The sequence below is a fragment of the Lupinus angustifolius genome, unplaced genomic scaffold (assembly GCF_001865875.1).
Source record: "Lupinus angustifolius cultivar Tanjil unplaced genomic scaffold, LupAngTanjil_v1.0 Scaffold_80_24, whole genome shotgun sequence".
Lineage (NCBI taxonomy): Eukaryota > Viridiplantae > Streptophyta > Magnoliopsida > Fabales > Fabaceae > Lupinus > Lupinus angustifolius.
Window position 1 is genome coordinate 1 of NW_017723858.1, and position 7,920 is coordinate 7,920.

A 7,920-nucleotide genomic window follows, 5' to 3' on the forward strand; every position below is an offset into this window, starting at 1 on the left:
ATCATTGAATGTCCTAGAAAGGATGGTTAAGATATAAAGTATATTTTTTAACTTTTTCATGAAGTAAGTGAATCCCTTCCCTTTTTAATAGAGAAATGTTTTTGACAAAGAGGATGTATATAATTTTAGAATAGGGAATTTAAAAATAAAATCTGGATAGGGAATTTAAAACTAAAATCTAGAAATATAATATTATATTTATATAAAGATCTTTAATTATAACATGTCATTAATGCTTCCCAAATTAAATTTTCAACGAGTACGTATGAAAATGCATAAAACCTTTTAAACTTTATATCTTTCATAAGTAGATATAATGAATTCCTTTTTTTTTAATTAGCCCTTCAGCTATATCATTTTGTGAAATTGGTTACTATAAAAAATATTTTTACATTCTTGATAGAACAACAAGGAAATAACTTCTATCACACGTGCAATATCATAAATGCAACATTTCAGGTTAGCCAACACTGACAGTCAGGGAAAGCTGATGTTAAAATACAAATAGATTGAAAATAAATGGATATGTAAATTTAAGTGTTAAAAGTGTTTAATGTAGTAATATTATTTTATATATCAAATAAAATAATAACAATCTAAAAATGATATTATAACAAAATTCATGTGTAAGAATTTTCATTTTTATTAATTTAATATTATCATTATACAAATATTATAACAAAATTCATGATGACTACTCACAAAAGGTATAACATTTAATGCATTTTTATATAATTTTCCTTTTAAAAAAAAAGCAAAGATTTTTAAAAATGATGGAATGTTTGTGACTAAAAATAATTATGATTCTCTCTTAATATGATTTTTTTACTAGAATTTATACATGTAATTTAATATGGTACATAAAAAAACATAAATATTGAAAAGAAGTAAATCATTAAATAAGAGTTTTATATATCTATGCATTTGTTCTTGTCTTGATTGAGTAAAAATAATAATAAAGGGTGCTAATGTAACATACAATGCAGTTCCACCATATTTTCTCTTTACCCTATGTAATACCCGACATATTCAACACATACAAAACACACCTCAACTCATATGAAATCAGTCTCAAAAGTGTGCTATCATATACAAGTTCATCAAATTTCTATTCCAAAGTCAGTTTCTATGGTGATGTTTTTCAATCATGAAGACTATGAACATTTTCAGATCATTTTCAGATCATATTTGGCACTATGAACATTTATGGACATTACAGAAGTGGAGGATATGTGTTGAAGTGAAGATTGTATTTTTAGTTTTTTGAATTTTTAACTGTAAATCAGTTTTTAGTTTTGGGCCCATTGTTTGGGGCCCATTTTCAATTTGACTCTTTTGAAGAGAGAACCCGAGTTCTATACCCTAATCTTAGATTCAGCCACTTCAGAATTTATTTTCCATTATTGTTGATCTGCTAGGGTTTCTTCATTGATTTTCGGTTTTCACTTCTTCTTCACTTCATTTCGGTTTTGCTACCATTTCCATGGAAGGCTAAACTTATAGACTAAATTCACTTGGTAATGTATCACAACTCTTGAGATTTTTTTATTAACGCATTTTCGGTTTCTTTACTATGGATTTCTCTATCCTATTTTTGACTATGGATTTCTTAACCTCATTGTTAGAAACTAGGTTGTCAGTTTATATTCGCTTAATTGATTTACTCTCTAGTGTATGAATACTTAGTTTGTTTGAATTTGTTAATGTTCCATGCTTATGTCGATTTCGCTTACTTAAATGCATAAGTTGTGAAACTGTGTAAATTAGGAAGATGATGGTTGGAATCTGAATTTAACCTTTTGTAATCGAGGATTGATTTGTGAACAAACGAACCAAAAAGATTTAGCACTTTTATTACATTTCTTATTTACTATTGTTTCTGAAATTGATTTGTATTTCATACCATCCAACAACGAAAACCGCCCTTGTATGTATGAGGATAACGTGTTTGAATCTATGCTTGAAAGATAATCCTTCGGAAATGACCAAGGAGTCACTTCCTAGTACTACAGTTCTTAATTGTTATATTATCTGCATCGGGTACGGCCTCGATCATATAATAAAAAATTTTGCTACAAGTTTCTCATTTTCTAAAACTTCACTAGTCAATTCAAAGATTTCATGTTAGTAAACTCGTTACCATTATAATATCCAAACTTTATTTTTTTCTTTGATTTGATTTTGCTTATAGTTTAGATCTAGTCATTTATTTTTCATCCTTAAATTCTAATTCTCAAATCCTCAATTTGATGCACATCTTGAGAGAATTCAATAGAATATGACTTCATTGTAATATAGACTAGTTGATGGGTTTGATCTATTTTATACATTTGACTTTTTAGCTAAATTCTATTGAAACCTAGTTTGTATATTTTTGAAAATCAAGGATTTGTGAGAAACAAACAGCAAGGGTGTGATATCTTGAATTCTAAGGCTATTAGCTATGAGGAACGTAATTCGAAAGAAAGGAGAAAGTAGCAAGAAGAGGGAACTAAAGCAGAATGGTAGGATAGTTCGTTTGGTAGATTTGAAAGATCAAAACCTAGAAGTGATTGGTAGGAATCAAGTTATAGATATATACTCTAGGAGGCCAATGATTGCATTGGGAGGTGGTGAATTATATGTTGATTTGACCATATCAAGTGAAGATTTCAATGCAAATGATTGCGATATGGGTATAAGAGATTCAGGGAAAGATATACAAAGCCAATCAGGTTCTACTGTTGGCCAAGGTGACCCAAACCTTAGACCACCTTCTAGGGTTCCATCTGATATGTGTGATAAGAAGAAAGGGAAACCAAAAAACAAGAGGCAAGGTTCTCGTTTGAGGAGAAACTCAAATGTTGAGAAAAATGTTGGAAAACACACTGTGCTTTGTTGGATGATTGATATGGGAACAATCCAACCAAATGATAGGGTTTACTATATGGAAGAAAGTAAATCTGTGTTATTGGATGGTATAATAACTAGAGGAGGAATTTGTTGTAAATGTTGCCATGCAATAGTAACAATATCTGAATTTGAAGCTCATTCTGGAAGTAAACACTCTGATCCTCTTAGAAATATATGTTTGGAGGGAGGAGCTTCTCTATTGCATTGCATGCTAGAGGCTTGGAATAAAAAAGAAGGATCTAAGCTCCAAGTTTCTAACCTCATTTCTGTTTCAGATGAAGACTTGAATGATAATACTTGTATTGTATGTGGAGATTATGGAAACCTACTATGTTGTGATAGTTGCCCATCAACTTTCCATCAAAGTTGCCTAGAAATGGATGTAAGTAGTCCCTTGATGCATGAATTTGGTATTTACATAATACTTGTATTGTATGTGGAGATTATGGAAACCTACTATGTTGTGATAGTTGCCCATCAACTTTCCATCAAAGTTGCCTAGAAATGGATGTAAGTACCTTGATGCATGAATTTGGTATTTATTTTAATTGGTTTTGATATATAATTGATCTTAACATAATTCTTTCATTGTGAATTTCTTATCATAATATATAAAACATTGTGTTATAAACTATCATGTAGTTTAGTAAGGTGATTAGCTAGGATCATCATGTTTTTTGTGGAAATTATTTTCTTATGTCAAATTTTCAAATTATAATATCATGTAAAGAGAGATGTATAGATCAAAGACATTAAATAATGAAACCTTATTAAAAATATTGGTACCATGTATTAGAGTTTTTGTATCCATCTCTCTTTTCACTAATATCTTCTATCAAACAACTTCTATCAAACATCTTCTATCATTGAATTCTCTATAGTTTTGGTTGTTCGAGGCCATAGAAGATCAAATTTTCACTTATTGATAATGATAAATTCATTATTGGAAAAATAATTATTGGTATGCATTCTAAGTTTCAAAAATGTTTCTTGAGAAGTCATAGAAAAATCTAATTGTTAAACCTATACTCTATTATATTGTTTTATGATGCATCAATGCAACTTAATGTTTGTATACGTACCATAATAAAAATCATCTATTTCTTTTTCCTTCCAGGTGGTTCCACTTGGGTACTGGCACTGTTCCTTTTGCTGTTGCAAAATTTGTAGGTTGGTTAAGTCTCAATTAGCCACATGCAGTTTATGCGAGCTAAAATGTACTTCCTCTTATTTCATATATGGAGATGATCCACTTATTCCAAGAAAGATTAAGTTTAACAAATTTATTTCACATTTTAACCATTCATTTTAGGGAAATTTAATGGTTCAAATCTATTCACTAATTCAAACCATTGGATTTCCGTAGAATAAATGACTAAGATGTAGAATAAGTTATTTTATCTTATTCTTGGAGTAAGTGTATCCATTTTGTTCATATATATATAAATACATATACCTCCATTGAGTGGATTTTCATTACCTTTTATGTGCTATTTTCTTTCCTCACAAAATTAAAATGAATAAAACTTTAAAAAAACTTGTAGATCATGACTCTTGTCTTGAGACTGATGGTGCCATGATTGTTCAATCTAGTGATGCATTCTTTTGTGGAAACAAATGTCATGAGGTCAAGTCTTTATTTTTTCATGTTCTTAAATCTGATTTCTACCAGAATATTTGTTAAGGTGACATTATTGATTTAAAATGCTGACTACAATTCTAATTTTTTTTTAATTTTAAGTAATGCACCTTCTTATGCGATATGATTATGTAGTCTATTACACTATTTGTAAGTTGAATTCAATATGTTAGTTACTTCACTTGTTTTTTTGTCTTTTTTGTCTTCTTAATATGTTAGTGGTAGATAAGATCTAATTGTACCCAAAAAAAAAAAAGATAAGATCTAAGGGTTAGATAATCCATTAATTCCAGTGAGTAATAATGATTTTCAATTGGATGATGGAATTCAAGTAATATAACTCTAATGAGGCACCTTTGACTATTGAAGACTTTTAATTTTACTATAGTTAATATACTCATTTGGTTGCATTCTTCATTTTGAAGACATTTTTTAGTAAAATTAATGTAAATTATTATTTTATGTCCCAGATATCTGAGAAACTTGAAAGACTCATTGGGGTTAAACATGATATTAAAGAAGGATTTTCTTGGACTTTAATCCGCCGAACAAATGTTGACTTTGAGGACATGGATATGAAATCTCATATGGTTGAATGGAATTCCAAACTTTCTCTTGCATTATCTCTCATGAATGATTGCTTTCAACCTTGTATTGATGGAAGAACCAACATCAATGTGTTAAACAGCATTCTATATAATTGTTGGTAAGGTTACTTAAACTCCATCTTCTATGTGCTTTTACCACTTTCTCTTTAGCCAAATGGTTGAGATTTTGAGTAGCACAAATAACGTTTTAATGTTTTTTAATAGACAATTGAATGTATATGTCCTTTGAGAAGTTCCTCAAAATATTTCTAAATATATGGTTCGTAAAAGTGTTTGAATTATCCTACTTTCTCTTTTAGGGCATGTTTTTGAGTTCAGTTTTGGAGGAAATAAAACATAAATGAAAGACTTGACAACCATGAAATACCCTCTAAGATGACTTTGAAGACTTTCATTTCCCTTACAAACACCACTCAGAGACAGATCCTTAGAGGAAGAAAAATATACTAACAATGATAGTGTTGTGAACAAGGAATTTGGTAACAAGGTCTAGCCAATTTATGCCTATATCCACAAGAGCATTGAGCGACTACCATAATATATTAGAGAATAAGGATTCGTGCTCTTCTATAATAGGTTTACATAACACATAAATATATAGTCATCTACCTCAACCCATTTCATCGGCTAAAGTCCAATGGAATCAATGATTATAAGTCCACTGTACAAAAATGATAACAAGTCTTACTATATTGTTGTGTTTTCCTCACAATATGTCATTGTGAGAAAGACACAAAAATCTACATATTCTCTTGTTATCCAAAAGAAAATTGAAAATCATGTGTTGAAATGTAAGTATTTCATATTTTAATTTTAGTATGCAATAAAATAAAATAAGAATAAAGTAACAAATTTAAGACGCAAATATCATCATTAAAACAACCCTACCAACAGAACCTCTTTGTGGGAAGAAGAGAGGATCGTAATTGTTGTATGGTATTAAACTGAGCATAAAATATTAGTTCGAAATTCACTTTTAAGAAAGTAAAGTATGTATCTAGTCTCATCAACTAAAGCCTAATACCGTGTTAGAATTAATAGGTTTAAATTTTCTTACCATATATGTGATGGTTATATTTTTGTTATCTTTCAGGTCAAACTTCAATCGTCTGAACTTTGAGAAATTTGTAACTGCAATTCTAGAGAAAGATGACAAGATCATATGCACTGCATCTATCAGGTAATGTCTATTTAGTTTTGAATTTGCTCATAAATGCTTCTGTGTAGCATATAAGAGAATAATGCTATATGTGTCTAAATAGAATATTTGATAAAAAAAATAATATATTTTTTTCCAGTCAAACATTGATTAGTTTATTCTCTAATGCTTGATTTTATGAATGGTTTGATTGAATATTTTTTGGATACTTGTTTCAATTTTAGTCAATGTGTAAAAAAATATATATATATATATATATATAGATAGAGGTTAAATTGTTGGGTTGTCAAGATTGGATTTTTTTTATTCATTGTCATTACTTTATGTAGTTAAAATCTTTGGTTTGTTATATGACTATATCAATATCAACTAATCAACTATCATATAACCTTCTTTTTGTAACACTTATATTGTGTTTGGTGTCCTTTTAATTAACAATTTTATTGTTGAAAAATGTGGGAATTTTTCTTCAGTATTAATGTGAAATGTGGAAATATGTGTGAATGTGAATAGTATTAATGTATCATGTGTTTGTAATCTAATGCAACTACTCTAAAAATATGAATATATGGTGTAAATATTAATTTTCCATGTTGAGATGTTAGACCACCTTGAAAATTGATGAGCAGGTTCATAGTAGATGTAAGATGTATATTTGAGCATTATTTTTTTTTTTATCAGCAATAACAATTTATAACCTAAAAGATAGTATTAGGAGAACAAGTGGTACTCCTATCCACAACCAGAAAGAGAACAAGAAAAACAACTCAATGGGTTAAAGACCCAAACCGAGAAAGGAATAGAAAAAGAAGGAAATCTAGCTAAAATCAAGGTCCATGACTGAAGATGAGTAGAAAACATTACCTCCTCCAAGTTCAAAGAAGTCTTCTCAAAGATGAATTTGTTTCTAGCTACCCATATGCACCAGATACAAACAAACCAGATAGACATCCAAAGATGATGATGCCTCTTGTCCAACCGCAAGAAATTCCAATGAGAGTTGAAGTGGCACTTCACACCAATCGGGAACACAGAACAAAAACCAAACCACTCGTATACTTTTTGCCAAACTCCATAAGACCAAGAGCAAGAAAAAAATAAGTGATCGACAGACTCGACCTCCACACCGCAAAAGATACACCTAACTGGATCATGCTCCCCCAACACTCCACGACTAGCCAGGTTCAAAAGGGTAGGCACCCCATCCTTGGAGACCCTCCACGCGAGGCATCTCAATTTAGGAGGAACATTACATAGCCATAACCTTTTGAAAAAGATGTTATCAGGATTTGTTACCTCATTAAGGAGAACCAAATAAGCATTTTGAACTGAGTAAGCACCATCTTTAGCATGAATCCAAAGCCACCCATCTTCAGCATCTGTAACCGGTTTCACATCCTTCAAGCAATTGAGCAAATCCTCTTCGTCACGTTTTTCCCAGTCAAACAATCTCCTCCTCCAAATTAAAGACCAAAGCCAAGAACCATCCCTCCATTCTCCCAAGGAGCTAATGCAAGCATCCTTGTCAAGAGCAATCTGGAACAACCTCTGGAACCTGTTAAAAAGGCAGACCTCACCAACCCACAAATCTCTCCAAAATACAATAGACTCACCGTCTCCAA

The 7,920-nt window shown here is 30.5% G+C and overlaps 1 long non-coding RNA gene across 1 annotated transcript; it reads left to right on the forward strand.

Moving 5' to 3' along the window:
* Window positions 1-3,320: 3,320 nt before the first annotated feature.
* On the forward strand, window positions 3,321-4,102 carry LOC109339539. The gene is made up of 2 exons (XR_002106677.1): window positions 3,321-3,402; window positions 4,010-4,102. It is a non-coding gene; the product is annotated as an uncharacterized LOC109339539 (long non-coding RNA).
* The last annotated feature ends 3,818 nt before the right edge of the window (window positions 4,103-7,920 follow it).